At 41.9% G+C, this 14,421-nt stretch overlaps 1 protein-coding gene across 13 annotated transcripts in view; it reads left to right on the forward strand.

The window, feature by feature from the left end:
* The window catches only part of LPP (LIM domain containing preferred translocation partner in lipoma), a 613,522-nt gene that overhangs the window by 490 nt on the left and 598,611 nt on the right, over positions 1-14,421 (forward strand). Inside the window, exon 2 of one of the 13 annotated variants that reach the window (XM_025042205.1) lies at positions 8,794-8,851. The exons of the other annotated variants lie outside the window; for them this stretch is intronic. The gene's annotated coding sequence lies outside the window, so the exon portion shown is untranslated. The remainder of the gene's footprint in view (positions 1-8,793; positions 8,852-14,421) is intronic. 13 annotated transcript variants of the gene reach the window in all.

Genomic DNA, 14,421 nt, shown 5'->3' on the forward strand with positions numbered 1-14,421 from the left:
GGCGAGATTTGAGCTCTTTCCTACGCGCCCCCTGCCCGGGCTTTGCTCGGCTCCCAGGGGGCGGGGCCACACCCAGCCGCTTAGAGCTTTCGCGGAATCCCAGTTGTCACAGTGGAAGGGGCCTAGGAACCCAGACGTCCAAGCCTCCCATTTTACAGTTGGGGCAACTGAGGTCCAGAGGACAGGAGGGCCGCCGCCGAAGTCAGTCACTTAAGGCCAAGCTGTAATTAAAGTGGATGGCTCCAGGTTCCTAATTCCCTTTCTCCAAGCATTACTGGAGCACTCACTGTGTGCCAGGCTCTGTGCCGGGTTGTTGGGTCAGAGAGGCAGATGAGGCCCAGTTCCTGCCTTCAAGGACCACTCAGACAACCACGGAGTCCAACCTTATCCCAGATGGAAAGTGCTGAGTGCTGGGGAAAAGGCTTGGATAAAGTTTTAAGGAGCTCAGGGAAAGGCATTTGATTTCCCGGACCCTGGGGAGACAACAGAGATGGCCCTTTGGAGGGGGACCACTTGATCAGGGAACTTTCTGAAACCAGCCAGCAGCGACATGAAGGGAGAGGTGCTAGGGGAACAGAAAGATCTCTCTGGCTTCCCTTTTAGGGATCCATTGCCTTCCAGCCTTGGATACAAAATGCAAAATCTTAGGGTCACCCCTGAGTTACTTTCCTGGTATCAGATTCACTTAACTTTGTTTCCGATCCTTTCTCTTTTCACCTCTTCCCCCTTTTCTAAATGGCTTGCCTCTCAATAAAACTCATTCTCACTAAGGTGTTAGTGACTTAATAGCTTACCTCTCCCAGAACTTGTGTATTTTAAGAAAGTCCATAGCTTATCTCCCCCAGAACTTGTGTATTTTAAGAAAGCTCATAAGTGAAGGGACGGAAAGCAACAAACTCCTCCCCATCCCCTTCCCAATCCTTACCCTCCCTCACTCTTACAGATAGGGAAACAAAAATAAAGGCCCAGAGAAGGCGGATGCTAGTTTTCGAGTCTGCAGTGGATAATGGTGGACGGTGGGGTACCAGAACTCCCAATAGGGCCCAATGACCAGCTTTCTTCCTTCCTGGGTTCTTGCCAGCACTAGGAGACTGTTAAAAGGAAGTATATTGCATTTAACCTTTGCAAGACAGTCCTTCAACTCTAATACCCAGGCCTTGACAATCTGGAATTTAAACCTTAAGTGGGAGATAAGTAGTTAGGGTTACCTGTCTAAATGGAAGGAGTGAAGGCCTGGGACCTTTGGATCAGGCGGTCCCTTGGGGTCATGCTTCCTGTAAGCAGCAGGAGGGCCTAGAGTTGGCTTTGGGGATGGGCAGAGGGAGAAGAATCTGGGCTGCTGAGTTGGTTACTATGCCTGGGACTGAATAGCACCCTTGGGGTGACATATTCTGGTGGAGAGGTCATCGCTTTGGGGGAGGTAGACAGTCCCGGGCAGTGGTTGGTGTGAAAGGAGATTTGGTTATAAAGGGCCTTAAAAATGTCGGTCTTGGGAGTTTGGATGTGACTTGAAGCCATCATTTGAGGGTTTTGATCAGGGTGGGACATGATTGAGAGCAGGACTGGCACTGGGAAGTCTTCTGTTGCCCATTTCTAGGCAGAGTGGCAATAATTTGGCCTAAGAATATTGTCAGTGGATGTTCACTCTTTTAAATATATTACTGAGTACCTATCATGCTCCATTGGCAAATATGAAGATTTTATAGCAGGTTCTTGTATTTTAGAGTCAAATAACTTGTATTTCATCAGTTCTAAAACACACTTTTTCAAATTTTAATATTACTGAAATTGGGTTGTCTTATAATTACAGATATGTCATAGTTGAGCAATTTTTCATTCTAAGTTGATGATGGTACATCTTACAATGATTTAGAATTGATAAAATTTGTTAATCATAATCTGTATGAATATACAGTGCTTTGCACTTTATACAACACTTTCCCATCAGATAGATATTCCATTTGAATCTCAAAAATCCCCCAAGCCTTGGGCCTGGTGACACTGTCATCTCCACTGCAACCCTTGTCCAAGGTCACATGGCTAATTAGAAATGTGCTCAGAATTACAACCCATAACTTTGACTTTTGGTGTTAATATATGACTTGACCCTGCTGTGGAACTAGCATGGGTTAATTGGGAACTGGGGAAGAGTCAGTTTGGATTTGATTTCTGAACTGTGGTTTAAGATGCTGGAATGTTGATGGGTTTTTGGCCAAGGGCATAGTGTAACTCACAGGGACTGGAAAGCCCCTTTAGCCCAGAGATTTGCTACTTTTATTGGAAAATGGACAGGGCGATAAAAGATGCCAGGTAACATGGTAAAAACAGAGGATGGAACACGTGGCTATTTACACAGAAAGAGCAGTGCAGGAAGCACACAAGTTTGGGAGCCTACCTACTGTGAACCAGGAACTGGCTGGCCCTGGGAGTACAAAATTGAGAAGGACACGTCCTGGTCCTGGATGAGCATGCGTGTGTGTGTGTGCACACTGCTCTAGGGGTATGTTTCGGTTGCTGGGCACAGAGAGAATGGTGTCTGAAGACGATCTTTGGGGCTGAGTAGGAGTTATCCAAGTGGAAGAAGGACAGGTAAGAGACAACCTGTGAGGTGAATGCAGATGTAGGGAAGATGTATTCTTGAGGCTGTATTTTGAATGGCTAGCATGAAGGGGGCTGTGGGAATTGAAGAAAGTGGAGGACTTTTATTTTTTCTAAGTAGATTTAAATTTATCTTGTAGGCTATAGAGATTCACATGAGAACAAGCATGGGCAGGAGCTCTGGAACCATCTCTGGGAATAAGTATTTGAATAGTAATGCAGGAAGCATAGTTTAAGTCACTGGTTGAGTGAACCTGAGACTTTGACCTTGGGCAGTAGTTAAGAATCTTAGTTCAGTGTGTGCACTGATGGGTGGGGACTTTTCTTGGAATATGGCATGGAAGGCTGTGCAGTGCTGGCAGAAATCGAGGAGAGGAAGGGGAGGTAAGGTTGTGCTGCATGCAGGGAGTTCCTATCTGGTTGGAAATCCCTGAGTTTGAAGGTGTGTATGAAGCAGAGAACATGAGAGTGACAGGAAGGGAGGAAAGGATGGAAGTGTGTTGTGGGACCGCTCCAGGTTGTCCAGGGGCATGGAGGAAATAAATGGCTAGTGCACAAGTCACAGAGGAAATAAATGGCCAGGTCACAGAAATGAGAGAGGACATAGATGTATCCTTGAGGACTTCCTCTCTTCTGACTTTCCGCAAATAGGGTGAGTGGGTGGCCAGAGGGTTAATGGCATTTATGCTTGGAAGCAGCTCAACCACAGAATTGAAGGTAGAAAATGTTAATCTTTCTGTTGTTCTTTCCAATAATAATAGTAATAATAATAACTTTGAAAATTTTTCGAGTGCTTGACATTCTCATACTGATTCATTAAAGTAGGTTTTATGATTATCAGTTTCATTTCACAGATGAGACAATGAGTTTGGTTAAATAGGGTTACCCAACTACTAAGTGATGTGGCTGAGTTTCCAACCTTGCCTGATCTATAACTTCGTCACCACTCTTTTATGTGTTCATAGAATGAAAAGTTCAAATCCACATTGTTTTTCAGTGCTGTTCCTTAGAATTTAATTCAGTATACATTTATTGGGCCCTGATAGGATCATAATTGAGGATTTACCTGGGTGAGCAGGCTTCTCAATTCCACACTGGTTCTTCTCACCATTCCGTCTCTTAAGATTCTACCATTTCTTCTACCTTTTGGGCATTTTCTCTCTCCATAACTAGCTGGAGGTAAGGATTTTTTCCAATTTTATTGAGATATTATTGACATATATCGCTGTATAAGTTTAAGATGTACAGCATAATGGGTTGACTTACATATATTGCAAAATGATTACCATCATAACTTTAGTTAGCATGCATCATTTTATGTAAAAAAAAAAGAAAAAGATCCTTGTAATGAGAACTCTTAGGATTTACTCTTTCATGTATAGCATAGAGTGGTGTTAACTATAGTTACCATGTTGTACCTTACATCCCTGGTGAAAAGGATTTGATAAGGATTTGAGAGGCAGTTGGGGCACTGAAATAACAAAGTAGGGAGGTGATGAAGTGTTGATCTCAGTTATTGTCCTTGATCTGTGGCTCCTGGGACAATGCTAGGTGTTCTCTGGAGTTGAGCCAAATAGCTCCTTTTGGATCCTGCCCTCCCTGGGTCATGCACACCCCTTCTTCCAAGAAAGCTTGCAGGCTCAGGACTCTGAGGGATCAAGTCAAGTCCTTTTTGTGGCTTGCTTGCCTCAGGTAGGTCATTTGCATTTCGGTGATTCCCAGATACAGGCACAGACACCAGGAATGGCACCCTGCAAAGTAAATAAGACCTTGGTGTCTTCATCTTTGAATCCATATCATCTCTGGTGCCCTGAAGGTGTTCAGTAACTGTGAAATGAAAGAATAGTGTTCACTGACACAATATAAGCATGAATCAGCACTTGACCTTTTATGTTTGCTTGTCTTTGTCTCCCCTCCATTTTAAACTAAGCTTCATTAGGATCGCAAGGGTACCTTTGTTACTGATCATGTTCTTAGTGTCCAGAGGAGTGCCTGGGACACGGTAGGTGTTCTGGAAATATTTGTTAGTTGAAGAAAGGGATTGAGTTAGTTCACTGTAACCACAGATAGCCATGTTGGGGGAGGGGTACTGTTTTTATTGACCCAGAAGCTTGGGCCTCTAGAGTCTCAGGACTAGATTGAGAATCTATGCTGTACCTGCCACAGAAGGTATTGGGCAGTCCCACTGTCAGGGTCAAGATTAGGGGACTGGTAGTGCAGAGCTGAGTCTCTAAACTAGCTCTCCTGAGTAATTGCAATTAAAACTGCTCTTTCACTTTTCTCTCACAGTCAGGTGGTTCTGTGGTCCGAACATTCCTGTTTCCTTATTCATGCTTTTTCTAATGTGTTTTCTCTACCTGGAGTTCCTGGCCTCTCTCCATTGTCCCTGCCTGTTGTAAACCTATGACCCTTTCATTTCAAAGTCAAAACCCACCTTGTGATATGAAGCCATTCCCAGATTCCTGCCCGCTTCAACCCTACGAACATGTGTGATCACATCCCCCTCAACCTCTTGTATTTAATCCAGCACATGTGTACTGAGTGAATACCATATGCCGGACAGAAAGACTAGATACTGGCTTACGAAGACAAGGGTCTGTTTTCAAGGATTTCGATTCTAGCATAGGAAAGAGATTAAAATAGAACATGGTAAGGCCTTACTAGAGTGATAAACAAAGGACTAATGGGAGCACTAAGAAAGGAGCGACCAAACACCTGAAAGAACAGATGAATACTCATGGAAAAGAAGACATTTGGGCTGGGGTTTGAAGAGTGAATAGGAGAGTTCGTATGGTGGACAGGCGTGGAAGAGCTTTCAAAACAGTGAGACCTTGATATATGTATATACACACAGGCCTGAGGCCTAAGAGGGTTTGGAGTAGAAGGGTATGTTGGAGATCACTGCGAAAGGTGGTTCTGGCTAGGGAGGGTTAGATGGTAAAGGCTGATAGATGAGCTAAGGATGATGGCAGTGGTGGGAGTGTGGGGGCAGCAGAGTTTTCGTTACTTTTTGAGCCAAGAGAGCCTCTCTGCTTTAGGGAGCTTTGATGGCAGAGTGATAGCAGGTCAAAACCATAGGCAGGGACCTGCTTAGGAGGCGGCTGAAATGTTCTACGGCAGGAGGGCCTGCACCAGGTCAGCAGAGTAGAGAGGGGAAGAAAGGATTCTGGAAGCTGCTTGCTGTTAGAATCATATCAGGCAGCTGAGTTCTTATTCTTGTCCTTCTAATTATTTGCTAGCTTATCAGCCTTGGCTGGAAAAACTGTTTTATGTGATCAGAGCTTGTAGATAGTAGGAGAACCAGCAAGCTGGCAGCCAGTTCCTGCCTTAGAGGCGTGGCTGGGGCCATGGTGGCCAAAGCGACCTGCTTCCTCATTGTATAGGTGAGGAAACTGAGGCCCCAGGAAAGGGACAGAGTTGCTTAGTCACACCTTTGTTAGCTGAGCTGGAATTGGGGTGTGGCCAGCCTCCTTTCAAAGGTGTTTTTGATTCTGTTTCTGCTGAGCCAGGCCTGACACATTCTTCTCCTTTTGCCCCTACCCCTCCGGGGGCTGTGCTTTGGGTAATTTGGGAGGGGATTTGATTTAGAGATCTTGTTTCTGGGCTTGAACCTTGTGCTTTGCACTTTGAAAACAAAGGGATTACTGATGGTTGCGTTTGAGTTTGTGTGTGGTTTGGGGATGTATTTCTTTTGCTCTCATTTATGCCTGTGGCTTGTTTGCAGGAACCAAGCTTCAGACTCCTTGGTAACTCCCAGGTCCTTTGCTTGTGACACAGCCCCACCCCCACCCTCAGCATTCCCTTTTTTAAAAAAAAATTATTTTTGCCTGCCTAAAGGTTTTCAGGCTGCCAGTATTGATCTGTTACAGGGTAGATCCTCCTGTTTTTTACTTCCTTCTTAAAACACCCATCTCAACCCATCTCACAGAACCCATTAGTATTTCATAGCCTTCATAGCACTTTTCATGGAGCAAGTGCCTTTTACAGTTGGTTTTATTACATTGTTCCCAACTGCTATCCAAGAGATGGGTCAGCAGGATCAGTCTTGTCTTGCAGAGTGTGGGCAAGGGTTCAGGGGATGGGGGAAACCTTCCCACAGGGTGCTTGGCCTTAAGTGGCAGAGTGAGAATCAGTCTCCTGTATCCAAAGCTCCTGTCCTAGTCCTCAGCCTCACTAAGCGAGCGTGAGAAATTGATGTGAAAGTCCTTACACAGGCAAGAACCGTTATTATTTCATTGTGTGCTAATTAGTAACAGTAGCTGCCTGTGTCTGGGACTTTGGAAGGCAACTGAGAATGAGTTTGAAGACTCTCGAGTCCTGAGGATCTGGGCTTTACCATGCCATCATTTTGGCAGTAACATCACCAATAGTTTTTGGTATAGGAAAAACAAAGACCTGTGTTTGAGCCACCCACACTAGCCCTGTGATCTTAAGCAAGTTCCAGAATATCCCCAAGTGAGCCTTAGTTACCTTTAAATAGAGATCATATGATATATCATAGTGCATTTGAGAGAACCAGAGAAATTTTGATGATGTTGCTTTATAAATAATAATATACTGTATAATGTGGCAATTCCTGGTGCCCAGTGTGGTGTCTATAACACAGGGATGGCACTTTGCCTTACTAATGGATATCGTGAGGTTTAGAAGCAGATAGCTCCAAGTTCAAATCCTAGCAGTGCCATGTAATGGAGGGTGCTCCCTTGGGTGGTCACAGGCACGACTTGGCTTACTGACTGACTCATTTTTAGACCTCTATTAATGAGGGCACCACTGTTGAGAATAGTGCACTCAGCAAAGTGGAGTGAGTACCACAGACATTCACAGGCATTCTAGGCTATGCAGACAGATGGTTCATCATCAGAGAATGGCTGTGCAGTATCCCTTCTTCCACTGTGACCATCTCACTCTTTTGGGTTTTGTTTGTGTTGTGTTTTTCAGCCTTGCAGGGTTTGCTTCTGCTGCAGTGATTGCTTGTGTCATGGACTTACATCAAAGCCCCCAGTAGTTCAAATGGAAAATTGATGGTGAGAGATGGTGTAAGGTCTTCCTCAGAAACTTGTGTGGGAACTTTTCATGGGGCAGGTCAGCGAAAGGATCAGGGCAGGGCAGGGTTATTTCACTGACCTTCAAAAAATGTGCTTTGGACTCGTTCCACCTCCAGTACTGGCATTTTTCCTGCCATAGCCATTGTCAGCATTTCTTAGTCATTCAGGCCATCAGCCAGCTGCCCAGCTGCCACGTTGCAGAGGGTTTCAAGAGGTGGAGGACCTTCTTCATTAGGGGAAGATGGTTGTGGACAAATGTAGTGTGAGTTCCTTGGCATTTTTAGGAGACCACATTTTGGTTATTAAGGGATTCCTGTCCTTAATATTAACCTCAGTTTTCTTATCTGTAAAAATGGCTATTGTAACAATACTGGCTTCAAAGTTAGAGGGACTGTACCTTCTCGTTTTTCTCATGATAGCACTGGTTTATGCTTGTGTCCTGGTGCAGTATTAATCGTGACCCCTTTCACTCTCAGAGGTGTTCTCATTTGGTGGATTAATCATATGGTTACCCTCCTTGTGAGCATTGAATGAGGTCATGTATCTAATGCATAAGGCCAGGCCTAAGGTAAAAACCCAACGAACTCTGCTGTTTTGTTAGAGGAGAGGCTGGGTGCTTGAGAAACGTTTTTGTTTCTTGTTTTTTTTTTTTTTTTTCCAGTGAATTACGTTCATAAAGGTAAAGTTTGAGGATGTTTGAAGGGGGAGCCTAGATTGTAGGCACTTAAGAGTTTATTAGGGTTGATAAAACATGTTAATACCTGCTTAAAATATAAGAAAGTGCAACGAGAGAGGTGAAATGAAGAAGTTTTGGAGCATGTGAGTCCACTGGAACATGTGTGGAAGCTTGTTGGGAGGGTCAGACATTGAAGGACAGGAAGGCTTAGTCCTTCCTGTGATGGGGCAGCTACAATGGCTCTGGCTGCTAATAGTTAAGAAATAAGATTGATTCTCTGTCCCCGTGTGTACTTTAAGCTGTTTTTTTTTTTTTTTTTTTTTGCAGTTATTTCCCATTCAGTGACCCATCTTGATAAAGATCTCTAACTATAACTGCCAATGCAGTACTAAATTCTGTGCCAAGAGGTCACCAGAGTAAACTGTACTTACTCTTCATGATGACTTTTCACTGACTATGGTTCTTGTTTAGTTTCCAGGAAGAAGAAGAAAAAAAACTTAGATGGCATCTGGAGCTTCTGTCTTGTTTGGTATGAAAAGGAGTCATTTTCAGGAACTGCAGTAGGGAGTTGCCACACAGAGGGCGGGGTGTTCCTTGTCATGGGAAAAGCAAACTCTGGTAGTGAGCCGGAGGGAAAGGGGCAACTTTTCTTAGAATGAGGTGAAAGGTAGGTCAGCTTTCCAGCCGTCTGTCATTTCCAACCTGTAAATCTCTCCTTTTAGCCACCACCTGGCAGCTTTACTTGGAGAATATTAGGGTTCCAGTAATGGCAGCTGGATAGGACCCTAAAGTTACATTTATGCATCTATTTGGCATTTTCTTCTGTTTGTTTATTCAATATCATGTGCCAAGTGTACTTGTGAATGAAGGAGTGAAACTCACCTGAGTTTGGAAGATGGAAACATGAATGCTGTGTGATCCCTGACTCCAAGGATATCACTTAAATAATCAAGACAGTATGTAAAAGTATGTGCAAAGATATCTGGTGGCTCTGACTGGTCGCTGACTAACTCTAGGCACTGGGGGATGAGTGAGAATTTGTTTGATGAGCTAGAGAAGGAGAGGGTTGTTAAGCAAGGCAAGTACCATGGACAGAGACATGGAGGTGAGAAAGTGCGTGGTGCTTTGGAAAATTTGAGTCTGTGAGGACCTGTTGCCTAGTAGAGAGGCCATGGAGATGAGGGCGAAAAGGTGGGTTGGGACTTAGATTGATGAGGTGTTGACTGCTGCACTGATGAGTTGAGACTGCACTATGGAAGGAATGTTAGGTAGGGAAGTGAGGTGGTTGGATAGGTGCTTTAGGAAAATAACTGCTCATGGTTTGCTGGATGGATTGGAGGGGGTACTGGAGATGGTAAGATGTACTGCAGTAGCTTAGGCAAAACATAAAGCAAGGATGAATTAGGACTGAAGCAGTGGATATGAGGGACATTTCACAGGTAGAATAGAGATCATCCGTTCTCATTTAAACAAGAGTAACTGCATACCCTGAGCAAATGACACATGCAAAGTCTGCAGCTCTGGTCCCAGCATGACCCCAAGGTGATCCAATTCTTTGCCTAGTGTCTTTAGAAGGGTGACAGAGTGCATGGCTGTTGAGTTAGCTATCTGTCAAGAAGAAGATCTCTACCTAGTTTTGTATATTAAGAGTTCCATGAAACCTCTTAATTAATGAAGTTAGCTCTTTTTTAGAGTTATTGAATTTCTAATCACTGGAGATCTTCAAGCAGTGGCTGGTTGAAATATTACAGTGAAAACTCAGGCATTGGTTGAAGAATTGATATACATTGTCTTTGAGGTCTATCAACCGTGACTATTTTTACCTGCCTCTCTCCCTGCTCCCTCTCTCCCCTTCTTAGAAAAGATACTTTTAACAATCTTCCTTGGGGGTCCTGTACCCTTTTGCTTCCTCAGGATCATTTTAGCCACACTGGACGAAAGGCAGAGTCAGAAGTGGATGATTAGGCACTAAGAATGGTGGGCTACCGTTCTTGTGGAGTAACGAGGAGCCACTATTTTGGTGCCAGTAAGTTAACACCCACTCATCAGGGAGGTCTTTGTATCCTAGGGCAGCCTGCATGAACTTGATCAAAATGGAATGAATCCACCAGTACAGTTATGACACTGTCACCAGTTGCCATTTTTATAGTTCTTTACAGTTAATCATATGTTTTTCTACAAATTATAGGTAAATCCTCACAATAGTCCTGTGAGTAGTTATTATTATTGTCCAAGTTTTACTGATCAGGAATGTGAAGCTGAGAAAGATTGACTTGCCCAGGGCTCAAGTTGATTAGATGTTGAACTAGGACTTCTATTTGAATTTTCTGTTAGCACAGTTTCAGATTCCTCTTGTTCCCAGCCTGAGAAGATCCTCAAGACAGGCTTTAGCTTCTGTTCATAGTGATATCCTTAACATTTATCGTGGATCCTGATATATTGTAAGAATTTAACAAATGTTAAATTCATATGTTGAATGAACATATGAATGAATACTCTCAGTGAGGTAATAATGACAACTTGAGTTTTAAGAGTATCTTTAGTAATGAAAAGGCTAATTGAGCTCCACTAAACCATCAGTCTGTTATCAAAAGACAATGAAAAAGAACTCATTTAAAAATACATTTACTCAACTTCATTAAAAACAAACAAACAAAAAAACACCGTCAAAACTCTTTTACCTGAATACCTCTCTGATCTTTTATGAGACTGTAACCCTAATCTTAACCCGCAAAAAGTGCACGTCCACTTTTCTGTATGTATACAATGTTTTCTTTCACTTAATATTCTTACCAAAAAGCTCCTCCTTCTTTTTGCCTGGGCTTTGTATTTATTTTTTAAGTAACCAGAGATCTTTTGAAATTGATAAATCCTGCTTTAGGCATTTACCCGTGTGGGCACTAGGATAATTTTTATTTTAAAGCAATTAAATGCAATTCAGCATCTTAAAAAAATGTAATGATAAACATCGGTGGACAAATAGCTCTTGATTCTTCTAAATTATTTCCTAAAGACAATTATATTTTTCGGCACTTCTACTTTTCCTTGCAGTGATTATCTTTTTATCCCTTGTATCTTTTTATCCCAAATGATGTGATGATGTGGTCATCTGACTAGATATCTAATTTCCTCAGGGACTTAGTAGAAAATGCATCATGGTTTGGAGGGTCAGACAGGTTTGGGTTCAAATCATGGCTCCGCCTTTTTTTAGCACACAGCCTTGAATATATATATGGTTGCTCAGCCTCTCTGAAGCTCCCAGTTCCTCATCTGTAGAAGGAGATAATAGTGCCTTCCGTATAATGTGATTGTTGAAGGAATTCTGTGGTCAGTGTAGAAAAGACCAAAGCTTGCCATGTGATACTACTGAAAATATTTTCTCTGTCCTCTTTTTTCTCTGTCAGCCCACCAGAGGATAACACACCCCACATCTTTTCCCTTGTTTCCCCATAGAGTACGACCCATAGTAGGCCTTAAATAAATGTTTGTTGACGGGCTAAATAAGTTTTAAGTTCTTTCAAAAGAGAATTATAGACACAAACATACCAAATATTTTTATTACTTTTCATGCAAGTTACCATACAGCTTCCAGAAAGACTGTACTAATTTGTAGATTCATTAGCAGTATGTGAATCTACTTCTTTTCGATATATTCATCAGTATTTAATTTTATAACTTGCATTTTTTGCTAAATTAATATGTAAGAAATGATTTCATTATATTTTTAATTTACATTTCCTTAATTATGAAAAAAATTCCCAAGTAATGGTTTTAGAACTTGTTTCCCTTGTGTGAACTATCAAATGGCAATATATAAAGATAATCTGGGCTAGAGAAGTTTGCTATGAAAGAGCTAAAAATGTTTAGTGTTTTGAGTTGCCTGAACTTTATTTATGTATTACTTTATTCATTTGGTCAATGTCAATTGAGCACCTACTGTGTGTCAGTCACTATTTGGGGCGCTACACGTACTACAAATAAAAAATAAATGAATAAAGTCAGTGATCTCTAGTCCAACCTCCTCATTTAACATATGTGGTCGCCAAGACCTGGAAGAGTGAAGTTATTTACCTAAGAGTCATACAGCTTGTTGAGTAGCAAAGCCAACCATTTATTTGAATAGTAACTGTGATTTCAGATGTTTTGTGTAAGTAGCCTTTTAAACCATGGAAACATCTTGGAAAGTTCAGAGTTATGATTTCTAAACAACATCTCCAATGTGTATCTATACTGAGAAAGCTGAGCCCTGATTTTTGATTTAGAAAATATGATCACATGTTTCTTTAGTCTCATATAGAACTCCTTCCCAGATCTCTCTGCCTCTTAAATTTTTAGAATAGGACTAAAAACCAAAATAATTCTGACCCAAGCACTTTGGACCAGCTGTGAACCTTTTTGGACATGTTTTTGGTAAATGGAAAAAAATAGATGACATATTTCTCTATCAAATAAAATAGTCAATTTAGATTTAATAAGGCAGTTATCTTCAAGTAATAAAAATTCAACTAACTTGCCATAACTATCTTGTTTAAAGTCAATTAAGAGCCTCATATTCCTCACTTGCTGGGTAAAATTTAATAGAACTTCAGTTAAGCATTTATTGCTTATTTAATTCAAAATTAAGTTAATCACCACAGTTGGTAACAACCACTGAGTATTTAATTAACATTCAGCAAACTATCTTATTAAGTCTAAATGAGATACAGACAAGTCTTGTTTATCTCCATCAGTCTGCAGGCACCATTTCCCTACCTCCCATCCCAAAGGGCTTTGGTTTTCCCTTGGCTTTCCTCTTCTGATTTGTCATCTTCATTTTCTTCTGGTTGATATCCAGCTTGGGCAAAAAGAAGAGAAGAGGCAGGAGTCCATCATATTATGGGAACTTCTGGCTTGGGGCACAGCTGTGAAACTTCTGTTCCATTCCATTCCATTCTTCAAGAATTATTGAGCACGTTCTTCGTGTAAGACATTCTTTTAAACACTTAAGATATAGAGGAGATCATGTTGACATATTGGGCTTTATTTTCTTATCTTAAGAAATGAGAGGATTGGGTGTAGTTCATTCATTTAACATATATTTATTGGCCTAAGTTTGTAAGGCACTTTGCTAGGTGTCAGGAATACTGTGATGATTTGGACAAGGTCCTTGCTCTTATGGAAGACACACAGTCTGGTATGGAGGTGCAGTAGTAGACATATTGGATAAGGTGCTGCTGTAGGAGCACTGAGGTCTCTTAAGTGCTGTGATTCTGTAAGACAGTGTCTCCCAAAGTGTTAAGAGTGTTCTGTGGCAAAAAGATCCCGTAGCCAGGTAAGTTTGGAGAAATTCAAGTTAAACAAAATTAAATGAGTATTTTTACTATTGGAATTTTCTGAGCCTTTAGTAAACTAATATACATGATGACCTTCCAAGAAGTTTATTTCCCAGTTATTTGACCATAGGCTCCCTGCATCACCACCCTCCTTCCTTTTTTTCCTCAGAACAGTTCTTGGGCTTAATGTTCCAATGTACTTTGGAAAAAGCTGCTATAAGCCATGAATCCTGTCTACCAGAATCTCAGCCTGAGAGGGTTACCTAGGCATACACCCTAGTAACTGATACAGGGTTGGAAGTTCTAAGTTGTGTGAAAGATAAAGTGGGTGATTTCAGACATAGGGACTTCTGGCTGGGTTGTGGGTGTGTAATCAGAGTAGGCTTTCCTCAAGGAGTAGAGCTAGGCTTGTGAGAGAGATATAATTTGTACAAGCAGAGAGGCCTAGGGGCTTGTTAGAGTCACTGGGAGAAGAACAGCTGTGAAAATCTGACATGACCGATTTGTTTGAGACACTCTAACACATGGATACAACTTAGACCAATTTTTCTTATAACCTAAATCTGGAGAGGTAAGAGGCAACAGCTTTTTTTGGTGTAGAACTCTGCTTTAGGCCTGGTTCCAGCTGAGTGATTGCCCATCAGCAGAAGTAAGGTATTCTGACACTGTCCGGGGCAGAGCCTCTGCTTGTGAATCACAATCTCTGTTAAGAGTGAGTCTTGGCTCCTTTGTGAACTGCTTTATTCTAGTAGATCTAGTTTCCACTTACCCCATAACATACCATTTT

This window comes from Pteropus alecto, unplaced genomic scaffold (assembly GCF_000325575.1).
Source record: "Pteropus alecto unplaced genomic scaffold, ASM32557v1 scaffold88, whole genome shotgun sequence".
In the NCBI taxonomy this organism is placed as follows: Eukaryota; Metazoa; Chordata; class Mammalia; order Chiroptera; family Pteropodidae; genus Pteropus; species Pteropus alecto.